The sequence below is a fragment of the Gastrolobium bilobum genome, unplaced genomic scaffold (genome assembly GCF_033153095.1).
Source record: "Gastrolobium bilobum isolate Gb01-03AN ecotype WA unplaced genomic scaffold, APGP_CSIRO_Gbil_v1 utg16407, whole genome shotgun sequence".
Lineage (NCBI taxonomy): Eukaryota > Viridiplantae > Streptophyta > Magnoliopsida > Fabales > Fabaceae > Gastrolobium > Gastrolobium bilobum.
Window position 1 is genome coordinate 154,317 of NW_026895530.1, and position 9,379 is coordinate 163,695.

General features: G+C 36.7%; 1 non-coding gene across 1 annotated transcript; it reads right to left on the bottom strand.

Moving 5' to 3' along the window:
- Positions 1–4,929: 4,929 nt before the first annotated feature.
- On the bottom strand, positions 4,930–5,036 carry LOC133315512 (small nucleolar RNA R71). The gene has a single exon (XR_009752101.1). It is a non-coding gene; the product is annotated as a small nucleolar RNA R71 (small nucleolar RNA).
- Between the last annotated feature and the right edge of the window lie 4,343 nt (positions 5,037–9,379).

The following is a 9,379-nucleotide window of genomic DNA, read 5'->3' on the forward strand; positions in this document are numbered from 1 at the left end:
ACTAAAACTAGATTGAAGCAAGAATAAAAAGTTAAGAGTCAAAGTATACTACCTGAAGTGAATTTTGACATTAGAAGAATGTGTCCTTTTAAAAAATTTGAGCAGTATATAAGTAAGTTTCATATTGAATTCTCTAAAAAGAAAAAGAAAACATTATGGCCGGGAATTACCGAATAAGATGACACTGGCCGGTAACAGTTGAGCCTGTCACTCCGTCCCTGTTCCCAATAATGTCACACAGAACATCACGAGGGCACTGGGATCGAATATGAATGGCAAAATAGAGTGGAAATCTTAAATAATTTAGTTGGCATATCAGAATTAAATAAGTTGGGAGAGGATATATATTAGATTATTTTCATTATTATATTTAGAAAAATTAATCTTGAATCCGTTTCGAAGATTAAGTGTTTTGTGTGAAAAACACATGTGATTTATTAAGAGTGTGGTGTTTGTCATTTTAAATGACATAAGTTATGTCATTTTAAAAGAGAGATAGATACAGAAAAATGAAAATTATGGGTGAGAGAAAGTGAGTGGTTTTTTTTAATTTAAAATTAAAATTTTCTATGTCTTTATCTCTCTTAAAATGACATAACTTTCTGTCATTTAAAATGACAAACACTATTCCCTTTATTAAAAAATAAAATAAAAATAGAGTGGACCAGTCTGATCAACATGCTGATCCGCATAATTTGATGGGTAGGGTCGGCACAATTAAGAGCACAATTAAGAAACAAACTGATTTTCTAGTTGAATCAAAACTGTAGAATCGAACTGTTTTTGAAACTAGTTATGAACCTCTGTGTCTGATAAATTGGTTTTGAAACTGTTCTTTATTTGTATTTTCAAATTGGTTTGGAATTAATTTTTTGCATGTGAAAGTTACTTATAAGCTTGTTAAAATCTACTTGCATATTTTTTTTCAATCCAAGACTGACTCTATACTTTTTATTTCAAAAGAATCAAATTCATATTTATTAATAGTTTTTGTAGTTTACCCCGTAATGGTCAAAAGTATTTTATGATTTGATATTTAATCAATTGTATAATTGAATGCTATATATGTTAAAAAAACAGCATATACTTAACATCAAGCTATACATGTAGTGAATACTTGAGTGATTTGTGACTGAATGTAATATTATATTATAAATGGTTTAATTCGGTTATCAACTGTTTCAAATCAGTTTTGAACTGGTTCAAAACCAAAATTTTGGACTAGTTCATGTTTAAGAACTGATCTTGTTATGGGACAATTTGGTGTGCAATTTTCAATTTAATTCAGATTTTTTTTTTTTTGGTTTTTTACATATAGCTACTGATGAGTTCGATTATATTTTTTTCAATTCATTGACCTGTCACATCCCACCTTACCCTGTTTAAGGTGGAATAAAGTGGGTTGTATCTGTTTCACCAAAAAAAAAAAGTGTTGTATGTGAGTTGGGCGAGTTGACCCAATGGGTTGAATTTTTATTTTATTTATTTTAAATTTAATTGGATAATTTAGGTAAAACATCTCATATTTTTTAAAAAATCTCACTTTTTCCCTCATTTGTCTGTCTTTCTTTATTTTAACACTATAAATGGATTCACTTACCAATCCATTATAAAACAAGGTGAATTGAGATTTTCAACTCATTTTTAAAAGTGGATTGGATGAGTTGACTTATTTTATGGTGAGATGGAGAGGAGTTGAAGCAAGGTGCACGGGTCGCCCACAGTATCACCCTGACTTTTAGAATGGTAATAGTAATTCATGAAAAGATTGAATATTCTCATATGTTAATTAATGTTACACAATTATTCATGGACAAATTAAAGTTGATGAGATATGAGAGAGAAAATATTTGGGATAAGAAATAACAAAATTATCACTGTTGATTTGATCATACTAATTAAAAATTATTCACATAATATCATCATGTTAAATAACATTATCTGCTACCAAATTCATGAACAAGACAATTATTCAATTATTGTCCAACTGATGACCCATACGCTATATATATGCACATTAAGTTGCCACTTGTTTAATAGTATTAGAGTAGCTCTCAATGTGTTATGTAATATTTGATTAGCTTCTATTAGTTTAGCTCCGCACTTTATGGATTCTATTATAACAGATCCAACTAATTAGTCTTCTGATCACTGGTCTATAAATAGACCATCTATGTATTTTCTCAACAGTTTTATCATTTTAATCAATTACACTTAGTTCAGTTTCCTCTCTCAATCTTTTTGAGCTTTCTCTCCTTTCTTTATCCTATTACCCTTTCATTTATGGTATCAGAGCTCCAATCTTGGGGCCCTGATCCATTATTCCTTCTTCCATGGCTTCCGATACACAAGATACTCATGATGCAGCTTCGTCTGCTTCACAAAACGCTTCACAAAATGCTTCAAATGATTTGAAATCGTCTATACTCTTCAATACTCAATTGTATGTGAAATTGACAAGTAAGAACTTCCTTTTGTGGAAGCAAATTGTTGAACTTCTGATTATAGTTCATCAACTAAAACAATATCTAGTTAATCCAAAGATTCCTTTACGCTTTCAATTAGAAGAAGATCGAGCTGCAGAAATACTAAATCCAGCTTTTATCGAGTGAGAGAAAACTGACAAGATGCTTCTAACATGGCTTTAGTCTACTTTATTAGAGGAAATCATCAATAAAATTTTTGGCGTGCGTCAGTCTCATCTAGCATGGGACAAGATTCATAAATACTTCGATTCAGTGACCAAGGCAAAGGCGAATCAAGTCTATTCTGAATTGCAAAACATCAAAAAAGGTGACAAGAACATCGAAGAGTTTCTGGCTCGAGTTAAAGCACTTGGTGACATGCTAATTGCAATAGGTGATCCCTTCTTGATGAACCCTTAGTTCATCATGGTTTTTAGCAGGAATTAGGATCAAATTGTGTGATTAAATGATGAAAAACAAGGTTAATGTCCTAAGATGTCCTCAATTACAAGTTCAAGAGCTTTATTGGAAATTTGTATGATTCTTGTAGGAAAAGCAAGCTTGAAAGACAACTGGAGAAGGAAGAAGATTCTGAAGCTCAAGAGGAGAAAAATTGCCTAAGTGTTGAGCGCTAAAACGTCCACACTGAGCGTTTTAGCGCCCTGTTACAGGAAGAGGCCAAAACTTGCTGGTGATGAGCGCTAAAACGTCCACACAGAGCGTTTTAGCGCGATGCTACACTAAGAAGATGGAAAATTGCTGGTCTTGGGCGCTAAAACGGCCTGCAACATGCGTTTTAGCGCCCTAAAGTGGAAAAAGATTCTGGTCTTCACCGCTAAAACGTCCAAATCAAACGTTTTAGCGTTGGAGTCAGTTAAAGTTAGTTGAGCATTCACCAAGTTTGGACGTTAAAACGGTCATTCCTTAACGTTTTAGCGTTGAAATCAGTTAAAAGCAGTTGAGCATACGTAAAGCATGGACGCTAAAACGGCCACTTATGGACGTTTTAGCGCCCACATCAGTTTTCTGTTTTTAATTGTAACACTATATAAGGCAAAGCCTTGACATTTAGATCAGAATCTGGGGGATCTGAACTCTCTCTCTCTCTTAAACTTAGTCTGACTTCTCTCTAAATTCTCTTAGTTTTTGTATTAGGATTTCCTTGTAATAGTTTGGAGATTGAAGACTTTCAACATGGAAATGAAGTTTATTTCTTCTTCTCTTATTTATTCCTTAGTCATGTCTGAGTAGAGTCTTTGTAGTCTGAATGCAATGGAATTCCATGATAATACTATGTTGATTTGATCAATATGATGAAGTATTTTTTATGTGTTGATTTGAGATTTTCTGAGTTAATTATTTCTATCAAAGAAGTAGTATAGAACAGGGATGTTTATATGACTTCTATATTTGATAATCTCAACATCAGAATTCTAGTACTCAAGGGATTGATGCTAGAATTCTGATGTAATCTTAAAACCTTAGTAATTCATGCATGTATTAAGAAAGAGATCACCAAGGGATTGGGGTTTCTGATTAATGTATCTATCAGGGTAGTAAGGGATTACACCTTGATGATAAGTAAAAGGTTGATTAACATCACATGGAAAGGAATTCATCACATGATCAATTTTTATATGGGTTATCATGGAGGAAAGTTGTTTTCCGACTACTTGTTGTTTTTATTAATTCCTAATCCATATTTACTTTGTGTCAAATTACTTACAATCAATTTTCTGGTGACAAATTATTCATGATTTTTACAAACTCTTATTTGATTCAAATTAGTTTTCTATGGTATATTGGTGTTTGAACACAATTCCTCGTGGGAACGATCTTTACTCATCATTTTATTACTTGTACGATTAGTGCACTTGCTAAACGTCCAACAAGTTTTTGGCGCCGTTGCCGGGGAATTTGTTTTTCAACACTAACTGATACTATAGAATTCTGAGATTGAATCCTTTTATTTTCAGTATTTTAGTTTATGTTAAGTTTCTGGTCAATTTTGATTCTGGTATATGCGAGGTACACTTGATCCAAATTTGTTGTTGTATGATCCAGAATTAGAAAGGACATTGAGGAAGCACAAAAGGGCAGCCAGGCAAAGGAGACAGTTGCAAGAAATTGGTGAATCAAGTACGGTTAATCAGGAAGATATAATGGCAGAGAATCACAGACCACCACCACCACAGAGGACACTGGGAGAGTACATGACTCCTTCAGTGATTCCTCCAATTGGGAGCGTTGTGCGCCCAACAGTGGAGCCCAACAACTTTGAATTGAAGCCTGCTTTGATACATTTGGTGCAGAAGGATCAGTTTGCTGGAACCAGTGCGGAGGACCAATTGGGAACGATGATGCAAGGTGATGGCTGCAATCATTGCCACAAGGAAGTATAACAACTTGGGATGATTTGCAAACCAAATCCTTGCAAAGGTTTTTCTCAACATCCAAGAGGGCCAAGTTGAAGGATGAGATTACAAGCTTTAAGCAGAAAGAGTCAGAATCTATTTATGAGGCTTGGGAGAGATTCAAGACTTTGTTGAGGAAATGTCCACAGCATGGAATTGAGGCATGGCAACAAGCAACAATCTTCCTGCAAGGAATGACCACTAACACTAGAACCTTGGTGCATGCCACTGCTGGAGGATCATTGACTACCAAGACCCCTCAAGAAGCCTTGGATATCTTCGAGTCATTAGCATCTCAAGAATTTGATAATGCCCCAGTGGCTGACAGAAGGACAGGAATTATCAGGTTGGATGGGTATGATGCTCTGTTGGCAAGGAATGATCAACTGATACAGACACAGAGACAATAACAGCAACAATTAGATACCCTTATTAAGCAACTCTCTTCACAAAAGGTAGCTTCTGTGGAAACAAAGAGTGTATGTGCTATCTGTGGCAAGGGCCATGTGACAGAGGAGTGTGATTATGGGGGATCATCAGAACAAGCAGAGGTGAATGGAGTGTGGTATGATCAGAATGATCAAAGGAACTACAACAATCAGGGAAAGAATGTTTATATGCCACCATGGAAAAACAAGAATCAACACCCAGGATTCAGCTATAGTTCCAACCATCAATTGAATCCACCATTACATCCTCCACCACCACATATGAAGGAGCAGTCAAGTGATCCTGCTGCATGGGAGAAAGCGTTTGCTCAGTTATCTAAGACAACTCAGGATTATATTCAGGGTTCTACTTCATTCAGGGAAGAGACAACTGCATTCATGCAGGAGACCAGAACTTCTTTCAGAAATCAAGAAGCATCAATCAGAAATTTGGAGACCCAGATTGGTCAATTATCAAGACAGATATCAGAGAGACCACAAAGGAAATTTCCAAGTGATACACTAGTGAATCCTAAGGAGCACTGTAAAGCAATTATGACAAGAAGTGGGTTGGTACTTCAACCAGGGAAAAAGAAGGTGGAAAATAAAAAGAATGAAGAAGAGGTTGTGGTTGAAGATGTAGTCTCTGATGATGAAGTAGAGAAACTGAGAAATGAGAAAAGTGAGAAGGAAGTAGTTGTTAGAGATGTTATAGTTGGAGTTGACAAAGAAGAGGAAGGGAAGGACAATAAGAATGAAGGAGAGGTAGAAGTTGGTAAAAATGCTTCCCTACAAAAGATGATGAAGTGGGAAAAGAAGAAGATGGCTGACAAGAAAGAACAGCCAGTTAGTTTATCTCCTTATGCTAAAGTTCCCTACCCTCAGAGGTTGAAGAAAGAGATTCAGAAACAGCATTATGCAAGATTTCTGGATATCTTCAAAAATTTACAAATTAACATACCATTTTCTGAAGCACTGGAAAATATGCCTCACTATGAAAAATTCATGAAGGATCTTCTTACTAAGAAGAGGAAATTAACTGATGGTGAGACAGTGGCCCTAACAACAGAGTGTAGTGCCCTAATCCAGAAGAAGCTTCCAACAAAAATGAAAGATCCAGGAAGCTTCAGTATCTCTATTGCTATAGGAGATGTGGAGGTGGGAAAGGCATTGTGTGATTTGGGAGCCAGTATAAACTTGATGCCGTTGACAATATGTAGAGCTTTGGGAATTAACACTTTGAAGGAGACCAATCTTATTCTGCATCTTGCAGATAGATCTATCAAGAGGCCTGAAGGTGTGGTTGAAGATGTCTTGGTCAAAGTAGACAAGTTTATTTTTCCAGTGGATTTTGTGATTCTTGACATGGAGGAAGAGGATACAGAAAGTCCTTTATTGTTAGGAAGACCCTTTTTAGCAACTGCAAGATCTTTGATAGATGTTGAACAAGGAAAGTTGTTGCTAAGGGTGGATGAGGAAACAGTCACAATTGATGTATTTGAAACCATCAAGCATCCTGTTGATGTGGAGGATTGTTTTAGATTGGATGTGATACAGGAGGTTGTGGAAGAAGTGAATAAAAAAGAAGAATTCCCAGTTGAGGAACAAAGATCAGAAGAAGAGACAGGTACAGAGGATTACCAAGAAGAGCCAGAAGTGGAAGAGCTTGAGAAGAAGATTGATGACATTCCAAAAGGAACACCTAAGGTAGAACTTAAAGAATTACCTTCACATTTGAAGTATGTGTTCCTTGGGGATGATCAAACATATCCAGCAATCATTAATGCAATGTTGTCTGATGAGGAAGGAGGGAAGTTGATTAAGGTACTCAAGAAGAATAAAATGGCTATTGGATGGCAGTTTTCAGATCTCAAGGGTTTTAATCCTTCCTTTTGCACTCACAAAATATTGATGGAAGAAGAGGTCAAACCAGTAAGGCAACCACAGAGGAGACTCAACCCCATTATGAAGGAAGTAGTGAGGAACGAGGTGGTGAAGTTGCTTGATGCTGGGATGATTTACCCAATTTCAGACAGTGCTTGGGTGAGTCCTGTGCAGACCGTGCCCAAGAAAGGGGGGATGACTGTGGTGAAAAATGAGAACAATGAGTTGATTCCCACAAGGACAATCACTGGCTGGAGAATGTGCATTGATTACCGGAGGCTGAATAAGGCAACCAGGAAGGATCATTTTCCACTTCCTTTCTTGGATCAGATGCTAGAGAGGTTGGCAGGACATGCTTTCTATTGCTTCTTGGACGATTATTCAGGGTACAATCAGATAGCTGTGGCACCAGAGGATCAGGAGAAGACTGCTTTTACATGTCCATATGGAATATTCGCATACCGGAGGATGCCTTTCGGTTTATGCAATGCTCCTGCCACATTTTAAAGGTGCATGCTTTCCATTTTTCTGATATGATAGAAGAATGCATTGAAATTTTTATGGATGATTTTTCTGTATTTGGTTCTGATTTTGATGTATGTCTAGGGAATTTAGATTCTGTTTTGAAAAGATGTCAAGACTGTAATTTGGTTTTGAACTGGGAGAAGTGTCACTTTATGGTGACAGAAGGTATAGTTCTTGGACACAAGGTGTCTAGGAATGGAATTGAGGTGGACAGGGCAAAAATTTCTATGATAGAGAAACTTCCTCCACCTGTAAATGTTAAGGGTGTGAGGAGTTTTCTTGGTCATGCAGGATTTTATAGGCGGTTCATAAAAGATTTTTCAAAAATTGCTAAGCCCTTATGCAAGTTATTAGTTAAGGACCAAGAATTCCTGTTTGATGATGAATGTTTGCATGCATTTCATGTTTTAAAAGAAAAGTTGACCACTGCACCTATCATGACGGCACCTGATTTTTCATTACCATTTGAATTAATGTGTGATGCCAGTGACTATGCCGTAGGAGTGGTATTGGGCCAAAGAGTGAATAAATTGTTGCATGTCATTTACTATGCCAGTAAGATCTTAAATGATGCACAAAAGAATTATGCTACTACAGAAAAAGAATTACTGGCTATTGTGTATGCATTTGACAAATTCAGGCCATATCTGTTAGGATCAAAAGTTATTGTTTACACCGACCATGCAACTTTAAAGTATTTGTTAAGCAAGCAGGATGCTAAACCCAGATTGCTCCGCTGGTTGTTACTGTTGCAAGAGTTTGAGGTAGAAATCAAGGACAAAAAGAGAGTTAAAAATTTGGTGGCTGATCACTTATCCAGGATTACAGAAAAAGAGCTTCAAGAAGGACCAGAAGTAGTGATCAGAGAAGAGTTTCCTGATGAACATGTTTTGGCAATATGTGCTGTAACAGAGATGGTTGGGGATAAAGTCTTATCTATCAGTACCCCACCATGGTTTGCTGATTTTGCCAATAATAAAGCTGCTGGATTGATGCCTAAGGATTTAACATGGCAACAGAGGAAGAAATTTCTGCATGATGTTAAGAGGTATATTTGGGATGAGCCATATCTTTTCTATAGATGTTCAGATAGTGTGATCCGACGGTGTATTCCAGAGGAAGAACAGAAGGATGTGTTGTGGCATTGTCATGGTTCTGCATATGGTGGACATTTTGCAGGTAAGAGAACTGCAGCAAAAGTATTGATGAGTGGCTTCTACTGGCCCACTTTATACAAGGATGCAAAGAAGTTTGTGGAGGCATGTGATAACTGTCAGAGAACTGGGAATATTTCTAGGCGACATGAAATGCCGTTGAACAATATCCAGGAAGTGGAAATCTTTGATGTTTGGGGTATGGATTTTATGGGACCTTTCCCTTCTTCTTACTCTAACAAGTACATATTGGTGGCAGTTGATTATGTTTCCAAATGGGTTGAGGCCATAGCTACACCAACCAATGATTCCAGGGTGGTATTTGCTTTTCTGAGAAAGAATATATTTTCAAGATTTGGAGTCCCTAGAGCTATCATTAGTGATGGGGGCACTCATTTTGATAATAGGATGGTGGAGTATGCCTTGGCTAAGTATGGAGTGAGGCATAAAATAAGCACTCCATATCACCCACAGACTTGTGGTCAGGTTGAGATTTCCAACAGGGAATT